The following is a 9477-nucleotide window of genomic DNA, read 5'->3' on the forward strand; positions in this document are numbered from 1 at the left end:
AACATCAAGGTCAAATACAACATCATTCTGGTTTAAGTGCAGAAGGAAGTTCCACACTTATCTGACACAGGTTTGAGGTCACGTGAAATATTCTCTAGCATTATTAATAACTTCAAAAGACACACATGCTTTTACTTTCAAAAATACAGAAAACCAAGACTTGGGGGAAAGAAAATTGATGTCTCCTCCATTCCCCGTCCAGTGCACAGACTGCACTTTTGTATGTGTTCACTCATGTAGTTTGCAGCATTGGGTTTTGGCAACGCACTGCTGCCTACATTTCAAGCAGTGCAGTTCTATTCAGTGTAATTGAATGGGATCAGCACCCCAGTGGCAAGCAATGCAGGTTCCAATAAGATTCTATAAAACCTTCGGGCCACCAACTCACAAGTGTGGATGGACTATAATGCAAAAGATTCTGTCATTGAATTACACCATTTATAGAAAACTAAATGTACGGAAAAAACACAAGGTTTTCTAAAGCTTGTAGAAGAAATCCAGGGCATTTTGAAAACTTACTTTTTTAATCTATCATTTATATAATACTACCTGTAAACCCAAAACCATGGTCTCAACAGACTCTCTATTTCTCAGTTATTCTTTAGTTTCTGTTTGACCACAGTTTCCAAGGGCAACTGGATAGTAATGGTCAGTTTCTATGTAATTTTTTATAATAATGTTTATCTGTGTTAGTGCTCCTTTTACTCTTGTCGACTTTTTAACAATTTCTGTAAAAATGCATTTCTATGATTGCAAGAAAGTCTTCAGCAGCCGTGTAAGGTTGCAGCAATATAAAAGGCTGCGTTGTGTGTGTGTATGGCTCAGTCGGTTATAGGTCAGTTCCATCCATGACCGATATTCCAGTTTTGTGTGGTTTCTGACAGGTGCCATGTTTTGTTAGTGCTTGTTATGTTTGGAAGTCGTTCGTCAGATATGGATGCCAGTATTCTTACCTCTGCCAAATTCCTGCAACCATTACAAAGCAATATGATGGCGTCTCACCTCCATTTGTGATGGCAGCTCAGATTTGCAAGAAAACCTGCAGAGAGACAAAGCCTTAGTCAGGTCAGAATGCCATTTAGTACATGTGTTTGCCTTAACAATGTAATTTGAATTAATAAAATATTTCTTAAACATGTTATTGTTATGTTGGGTTAATATTCCTTTGAAGGCAAGCCTGTAGTGAGAAGGATATACAGGCATCCATCATGATTTCCCTCTAAAAATGCTGCTAACCTGGCTGTTCTGATCCTCTGCCTCAGAGGCCTGATTCACACTATAAACCACACTCACATCTCTCTGTACACGTTTTACAACACACGCCATGCATATTTGTTATTTAAAAAAGAACAAAAAAGAATTAAAAAATGAAAATATGTGAAATGTTCTTGAGAAGAAAAAAACAGCTCCAGGACTTTTCCAGGTGTAGTAAATATTAATGAGCCCATTGATTAACATGGGCAGTCTGTTCTAATGCATTTCAATTTTGCGTATTCACCCAGAACAAGCAGTGGTGCCAATCTTTGAGCCTCAGGGTGCAAAAATGTACTCTGCCCCCCTCCCTCCCCCCCCACCTCCATAACAATCATATGATATCGACTGCCAAACTTGGCTTTCCAAGGACTGCCACTGTGTGAGAGAAATGTAAGCAGAGCAAAATAAATAACTGGTTAATGATGTTAATGTTAATAACTTGTTAGTGATTACCATGTATAGCGGTGACCATTACCACTACACCATAAATAAAGACCTAATGCAACAACTCATGCAGTTGCAACCTCTTCATCCCCTATTGCTGTACCATTGTCATACTACCTGGTGTGACAATACTAATGGCAATGGATCAGCTTGAAAGACAAATACTGTACCTGGCAGCTTGTAAAAAAATAAAGATGGCAGCCCCATATTCATTTAAAGTGCACTTTATTAAAACATTGATTTGAGCTGATAGCTCTACTGGCAATGAAACTAATTCCAGGAACCAAGTAGATAAGAAGCTGTTATTATGAGCATGAACCTAAGCCCAGAATCATAATGTAAGATCACACTAAGGCCCATATGTAATTCACCCGGGATTTCTTCTAGGTAAGATATTCAAACCTTGTCAGTAAAAAGTGTTTTAAACAGCAAGCAAGAAAATACCCAAAATAATGTTGACAGTACTATTCCATCTATCTTTTAGAACCTACTCAATTGCAAATTGCTGAAAAGTTTTTACTAAATAGTTGATTAAAAATTATCTCCTAGGAGAAAACTTAGGAGATAATAAAGTGAATTGAATAGGGACCTAAAGGGGCCCATACACTGGTTGATTTCAGCGATCGATTGATTATATTGAATCAATTATAAATCGATTCTATCGAATCAGCCGATTGAACGATTTGCGCTGATTTCGATTGATTTTGATCGATTTCATCTGACAGGATGGAAAATCCAGGTCGATCTGCTGCTGGCCGCAGATCGATGGCCCATAGAGTTGCATTGGATCTAATGAACCAATAATGCATTTAGATCGAATTCCAATAGATTTTATTCTGAAATCTATTAGAAATCTGTTCCTAGTGTGTGGCACACATCAGATAGATTCCTGTCAGATTCGACTTGACAAGCATTTGACAGAAATCTATCTGATGGATGAAGCTGCTGCAAATCTATAAGTATATGGCCACCTGAGTTGAACAGTCAAACGAGATTGCTTCAACCGCAAACACCCACTCAGATTCAATGGCTGAAACAAATACATAGCTGACTGCTCCTCACTGCACATCTCACTTCACAAGGAAAGCACCTATAAGTACCTGGATGTATTTAAAAAAAAAAAAAAAAAATCAAAAGAAGGGGTAGGAAGAAATCAAGAGCCTTATGGTTAAGCGTGTTGAATTTAAAAGAACAATTATGTTTATAGTATTATACTCAGGTGGATATACAGCTCAGGAGCTTATAAGAACATAAGCTCTGGCACCCTAAACTCCGCCCCTTAACACAGGACCCACCCCTTTTCTTATCAAATAATACTACACACAGTAATGCAGATATAAAAAAAGACAAGTAGAGAATACAAACAGTGTGCAGATATTACCAAAGAGATGTACCAAATATAGGCGGATACCATCAACAAGCAGATAATACGTGAACGTGGGACATCAATGGAGCGCATCATCTAAGGCGGACGCATTGTGTAAGTTAATTTACCCGACTTACTGTCCCAGTGACAGAGTTATCAACAATAGGAAGTGAAGGAAAATCTCTTCAACAGGAACACACATTTTAAATCTAAACTTGACAGATTTCCCTCATTGTATCCAAATGCTTTGGCTGTAGGGGACACATTTTAGTGAGTAAAGCAGTATAAGGCAGTGCTGGGCCGAAATTACGCATGAGCGTAATTACGCATCGTAATTCAATGTAAATTTACATGTAAGCGTTACGCGTAACTTACGGTCTTACGCGTAATTATTTACGCGTAAGACCGTAAGTGGTATCGTAATTACACTGTCTACCGTAATTGCTAGGCATGCGTAATTTTACGAACACTTACGCGTAATTTTACGCGTAATTACTAACGTAAAATCTCCCATTTTCTAAGAGTAGCCAATCAGTCAACATCCTAAGCAACCAATAGTATCTTCTCCCGCCCTTCAGTATAAGCGTACGTTTTGACGCATACGAATTACGAATGATATGTACGCAATAACTGTCACATTGACGGCTATTGCGTACATATCGTCCGCATACGTAAAAAAATACGCATTAATGGGTATTACGGCACTACGCGTAACATTGTAGTGTAAGCGCCTTCATTACGGTATCCTTACGCGTAATTGCGTAAGTTTACGCGTAATTACAGTGATGTGCCGTAGATAATTTCCTACGCCGTAACCGTAATTGCGTAATGCGTAATAGCGTAAAATTACGCGTAATGATCCGTAAGCGTAGATTTTTCCATTACGACCAGCACTGGTATAAGGTGCTGTAAGGAGGGGCATAGTGATATACTCAATCTTCATGGTGTTACAGGTATATTATCACTAAAAGATTTCTATTTCTTAATGGTTGTTATAGGTAACAGGACATTGCTCTGTGCTGAAGCTCACAATCCTACCTAATAATAGGCAAGTGTCACTGCGTCCCATGTCCCTGCGTCAGTGCTTTTTCCGTTATGTGCATGTGCAGGGACGCAGAGACACTGCAGAGAGCTGGGGGGAATGACGCGCAGCAGAGGAGGACGGGTCCAGAAGGGGGGCGGGTGTGTCCGCACGCGGCTAATGAAAGGGAAAATTAGGGCCTGCTGCATTTTTTTTGGTCCTTGAAACGGAAGGTACGGAACGTATCTGTACCAACAGACGCATGTGAACGGTCCAATAGGTTAACATTGGATCCTTTGAGATCTCTTCCATTTGTACAGTATACGTTCCAGTTACATTCTGTAAAAAAAACACAGATGAGAACCGGGCCTAATGCATTAGGGCAAAAAATAATTTTTAGTATAATCCCACTTTAAATCCACTAATTGGATGCTTGAAGTAAATGTGATGTCTTCCTCTTTAGCAAATCACCACCGGTTAGTGCGTTGTTTCTCTTCCATAGCATATTTTTAAATGAACTTTAATTACATTAAATATTACTGCTACGGTTTAATTGCTCATAGAGAATCCTATGTGTGTGGAGTGTATAAAGCCTTTAGACTTTAGCCTGCTGAAATGCTCATTTTATTCATTTGATGGGATAATCTGCTGGGGGGACAGTGAGAGTTTATGCATGCATGGTTTGTCCAAGCTGCTATTGTCCTATGGAGAGCGGAGGAGAAGCTGGAGAAATGCTGCTGCCCCCAGTGACTAAGTGATCGCCTCCTGAAACTGCTTGTTGCCTGCCTGCCTGGGTTTCATTTTTTACCAGGCAGTTTTATAACAATTTAGCATGTGAATCAGAGCAGGGACATGGTCCTCCAGCACCCAAGGCTGAGACACCAAAGTGCGCCCCTCCATCCCTGCCACCCCACCCCAGCCGTCACACACTCATTGCTACGCAGCATTAGAGGGCCACAGGGCCCACAACCTCCGCAACACCTTAATATCTAGTTATCTGGCTTGCAGTCACTGCTATGTATCCCCTTTTCTTATTTCTTTCTGCTTCATACACCATTGGGAATGACAGCTGAATGAATTGTGCGCCCCTTCCTACACTGCGCCCTGAGGCTGGAGCCTCTCCAGCCTATGCCTCGGCCCGGCCCTGATGTGAATAGAGTGGGTACAGCTCTGTGGAGAGGAGGTTTGTGATTGGCTGCATCCTCCATAAAGGCGCCCATTAATGATACAATCTTTTGTATATAGACACCTTTGATCCTCAAAAGAATTGATCATTGCACTAAAGCCACCACCTACACAAGACACTACCGCACTAAGCTGCCACCCACAACTGTGCCTCCCTGAGTCAGAGTACCTGATTTGCTGCACGCTTGTTCAGGGTCTATTGCTAAAAGTATTAGAGACACAAGATCAGGAGTGCCAGGTAACTGGTGTTGTTTAAAAGGTAATTAAGATGGCAGCCTCCATATCCCTCTCACCTCGGGTACCCTTTTAGGCTCACGTTAAAGTATCCATTTAAAGTATATTCACTCAGTTTACCCTTCCACTACATAGATTGGGTAAGCAATACAAAAAATAAAACTGCGCTTAGGAATATAAAAGCACACACTATAAGACGTGGATCACGTACACACTATTGCTGTGATAGGCAATGAATAATCGATCTCTTTACAAATGTCCATGCTCACAGTTAAAGGCACAAGTGGTAAAATGACCTCTGTTGGACAAACCAAGACAGTCCACAGTTCCTGAAGTCGAATCCAAACTATACTGAAGCCGTCACTCCTTGTGGCCAAAAAACTCTCACGTCAGGTGCATGGAAAAAAAGAGAGAGAGAGAGAACATAGCGTAAAACTGCAAACACAGCTGTTGTTTCCAACACCACTTCCGCGTGTATCACTCTCCGTCACCTCAAACCAACTCACAAGTGCCAGGACACCCCCCCCCCCCCCCCAGTGCCCGCACTCACCCTCGGAACCTTCTATATACCAGAGGTAGGTATATCAGCATTGGGGGTTAGAACTCGTAAGGCAGACTCAGCTTGGAATCCTCCAATAAGCAAAACACTGAAACTAGAAAGCTATACAGATATAGTGTAAAACCGTACAAATTTAATAGGTTAAAAAGTATTGCACTCACAAGTATAGGTGGTTAACAAGCGTATCTCAAACAGACGTGGTCCCCGGGTAACCGCTCTGCAAGACGACGTCACAGGTCCGCGTTATACCCCCAATGCTGATATACCTACCTTGGGGATATACAAGGTTCCGAGGGTGAGTGCCGGCACTTGGGGGGGTTGTGTCCTGGCACTTGTGAGTTGGTTTGAGGGGACGGAGAGTGATACACGCGGAAGTGGTGTTGGAAACAACAGCCGTGTTTGCAGTTTTATGCTATGTTCTCTCTCTCTGTGTTTTTTTCCATACACCTGACGTGAGAGTTTTGGCCACAAGGAGTGACAGCTTCAGTATAGTTTGGATTTCACTTCAGGAACTGTGGACTGTCTTGGTTTGTCCAACTGGTGCTAATTTTAGCACTTATGCCTTTAACTGTGAGCGCGGACATTTGTAAAGAGATAGATTTGGTAAGATTGTTCAATCGAGAATGTATTATTAGTGTGCACATTAACAATCATATTTTACCAAACGACTGACATTCCGATCTAATAATTGTGATCGGAGGGAAATGATCAGAAAGCATAAATGGAATAATGCAATCATTGCAGGTGGAATTTGTTGTATTTGTCTGATCGCTTGGGCGATTCTTCACTGAAAATTGCACCATTAGTGGGCACGCTTGGGATAATCATGTATTAGTATAGATTTTTCCAGGTGATACAAATTCTTCTCTACAACTTGGATACTTTTTGGTTTTAGTTCCCCTAAACATGTGGCCCTTAGCACCTGTTTGCCTGTCAGTAACAAACACTGTGGCCCAGTGCCCACCAAAACCGCTAGCAGATCCTCAAAACGCTAGAGGTTTTTGGAGCTGATTTCAGAGCGATTCTAGGCATGTTTAGAGACGTTTTCTAAACATGCCTAGCGTTTTCTGGATCGTTTTTGTGTAGCAGATTACAAATATTGTTACAGTAAAAGCTGTGACTGAATAGCTTCTGTAACAAAAACACCTGGAAAATCGCTCTGATCTAGCGTTTTTCAGAACGGTTTTCCACTTTCCTATACTTTACATGATGCAGAAACGCTTCTGCAAACCGCAAAATTGTTGCAGGACCTACGTTTGCGGTTTGCTAAAAACCGAAACCGCTGGTGTGCACCATCCCATTGAAATACATTAGCCAAGCGTTTTCCAAGGCGGACGCGGTTTGTGGATCGCTTCAAAAACCGCTCAGTGTGCACCAGGACTGTCTAACCAAATGTAAAACACAGGTAAGATTTATAGAAGGGACCTGGCACCCTCCAGTGGCTACTTTGAAAAAGGTGCAGACAATTATTGTGTAAATGTTTAAGATTTGCTGTAAAGTGATACATTTTATGAGCTTTGTTTTTGTGTTTTGTAGTCGGATGTTTGCAGTCTTTGGTAATGTTTATCATGTAAATGGATATTTATCTAATGCAAAAACCAGCAGCTTTTAATTGCCTCTCTGGTTATGAAATTCCAGAATTCAGCATGGCTAACAGTGGCAGCTCATTTTGTAACATGTGATACATACATACATTTATTAGCCTCTCATGTAATACAGCAATGAACAAGGAGTAGAACAGACAAAAAGAGGTTGATTCTAAATATATTTGTTGAATGTTCTCAACTCACGTATTAACTCATGGTTTATCTGTCCTTATCTGCCTTGACCCACGCCCATCCAAACTGCTGCCCGATAGTGATGTCGCGAACCTCCGATTTTCGGTTCGTGAACCTCCTCGGAAGGTTCGGTTCGCGTAAAAGTTTGCGAACCGCAATAGACTTCAATGGAGAGGCGAACTTTCAAAAATAGAAAAAATTATGCTGGCCACAAAAGTGATGGAAAACATGTTTCAAGGGGTCTAACACCTGGACCCCTAGGTGGCGGAGTGGGATACATGCCAAAAGTCCCAGGGAAAAATCTGGATTTGACGCAAAGCAGCGTTTTAAAGGCAGAAATCACATTGAATGCTAAATTGCAGGCCTAAAGTGCTTTAAAACATCTTGCATGTGTATACATCAATCAGGGAGTGTAATTAGAGTACTGCTTCACACTGACACATCAAACTCACTGTGTAATGCACCGCAAACAGCTGTGGACTACTGAGCAGTGCGCACCATGGCGAGATTGCTCTTCCTCACTCAGTGATGTCTGGTTAGGTAATGTCGGTCTGCCTTATCAACTTTCGATGGTTCTTTCTCTACCATTGTTAAAGATTACATCTATTTTTTTTACATTACATTTTTACTTGCTGTTCAGTACCTGCAACGAGAATCTATTATGGAGGGCAAGTCTGCCATTGTGACCAAGGGTAATGGCCGTGGAAACCTTCCTGGTGTGATTCCGGTCCGGAGTTGTAGCACCACACACCCAGGCAAGGAGGGCAGCAGGCATGGCCGCCCCAAAGTAGTGACCAAAAATAACAATACAGGACTTTTGAGGCCCTATTGAAATGAATGTACTTGAAATCCTTTAACGAGAACCAGTTATGGAGGGCAAGTCTGATGGTGCCTTCACTGCGATTCACCTGGTTGGTCTCCGGCGAGAATGTTCTATGGAGGTCAAGTCTGCCATTGTGACCACTGACCATGGGTAATGGGCCAGCTGATCAAATTTGGTCTGACCACAATGAAGCAACGACCTTATCTTTGGTGTGCCACCCCCACCCGAGACACTCATATAGCCGGCGGTCATTGCTTTATTGTGATACGCAAGCCCCTTCACCGCGGCAAGGTAATGATCACGAAGGGGGATGGGCACATGTACATGGCTTTTTTTTTTTGTTGCAGCCGCCCGCAGTGCAGCCAGAAAAATTAGGCACGCATGTACACGCACCAGAAAAACTAGTATAGCGGCCGCTGCTAGCAGCGGCCTTAAAAATTCAGGAATCCGCCTACAGTCCTGGACCCTGTTGGTGGTGGAGGAGAAGGCAGTCAAGCGGCCGGCAGGCAGAGATGCTGTGTGTGGGGACTGACTTAGTCTTCGGTCGTGCAGTAGCCCTCCGGGATCCATGCCTCATTCATTTTGATAAAGGTCAGGTACTGAATACTGTCGTGACTTAGGCGACTTCTCTTCTCAGTGATAATGCCTCCAGCTGCACTGAAGGTCCTTTCTGACACGACGCTTGCGGCAGGGCAAGAGAGAAGTTGTATGGCAAATTGGGACAGCTCTGGCCACAGGTCAAGCCTGCGCAACCAGTAAACCAAGGGTTCATCGTCGCTGCTCGCAGTGTCTACATCCACACTCAAGGCCAGG

Source organism: Hyperolius riggenbachi, chromosome 10 (genome assembly GCF_040937935.1).
Source record: "Hyperolius riggenbachi isolate aHypRig1 chromosome 10, aHypRig1.pri, whole genome shotgun sequence".
Lineage (NCBI taxonomy): Eukaryota > Metazoa > Chordata > Amphibia > Anura > Hyperoliidae > Hyperolius > Hyperolius riggenbachi.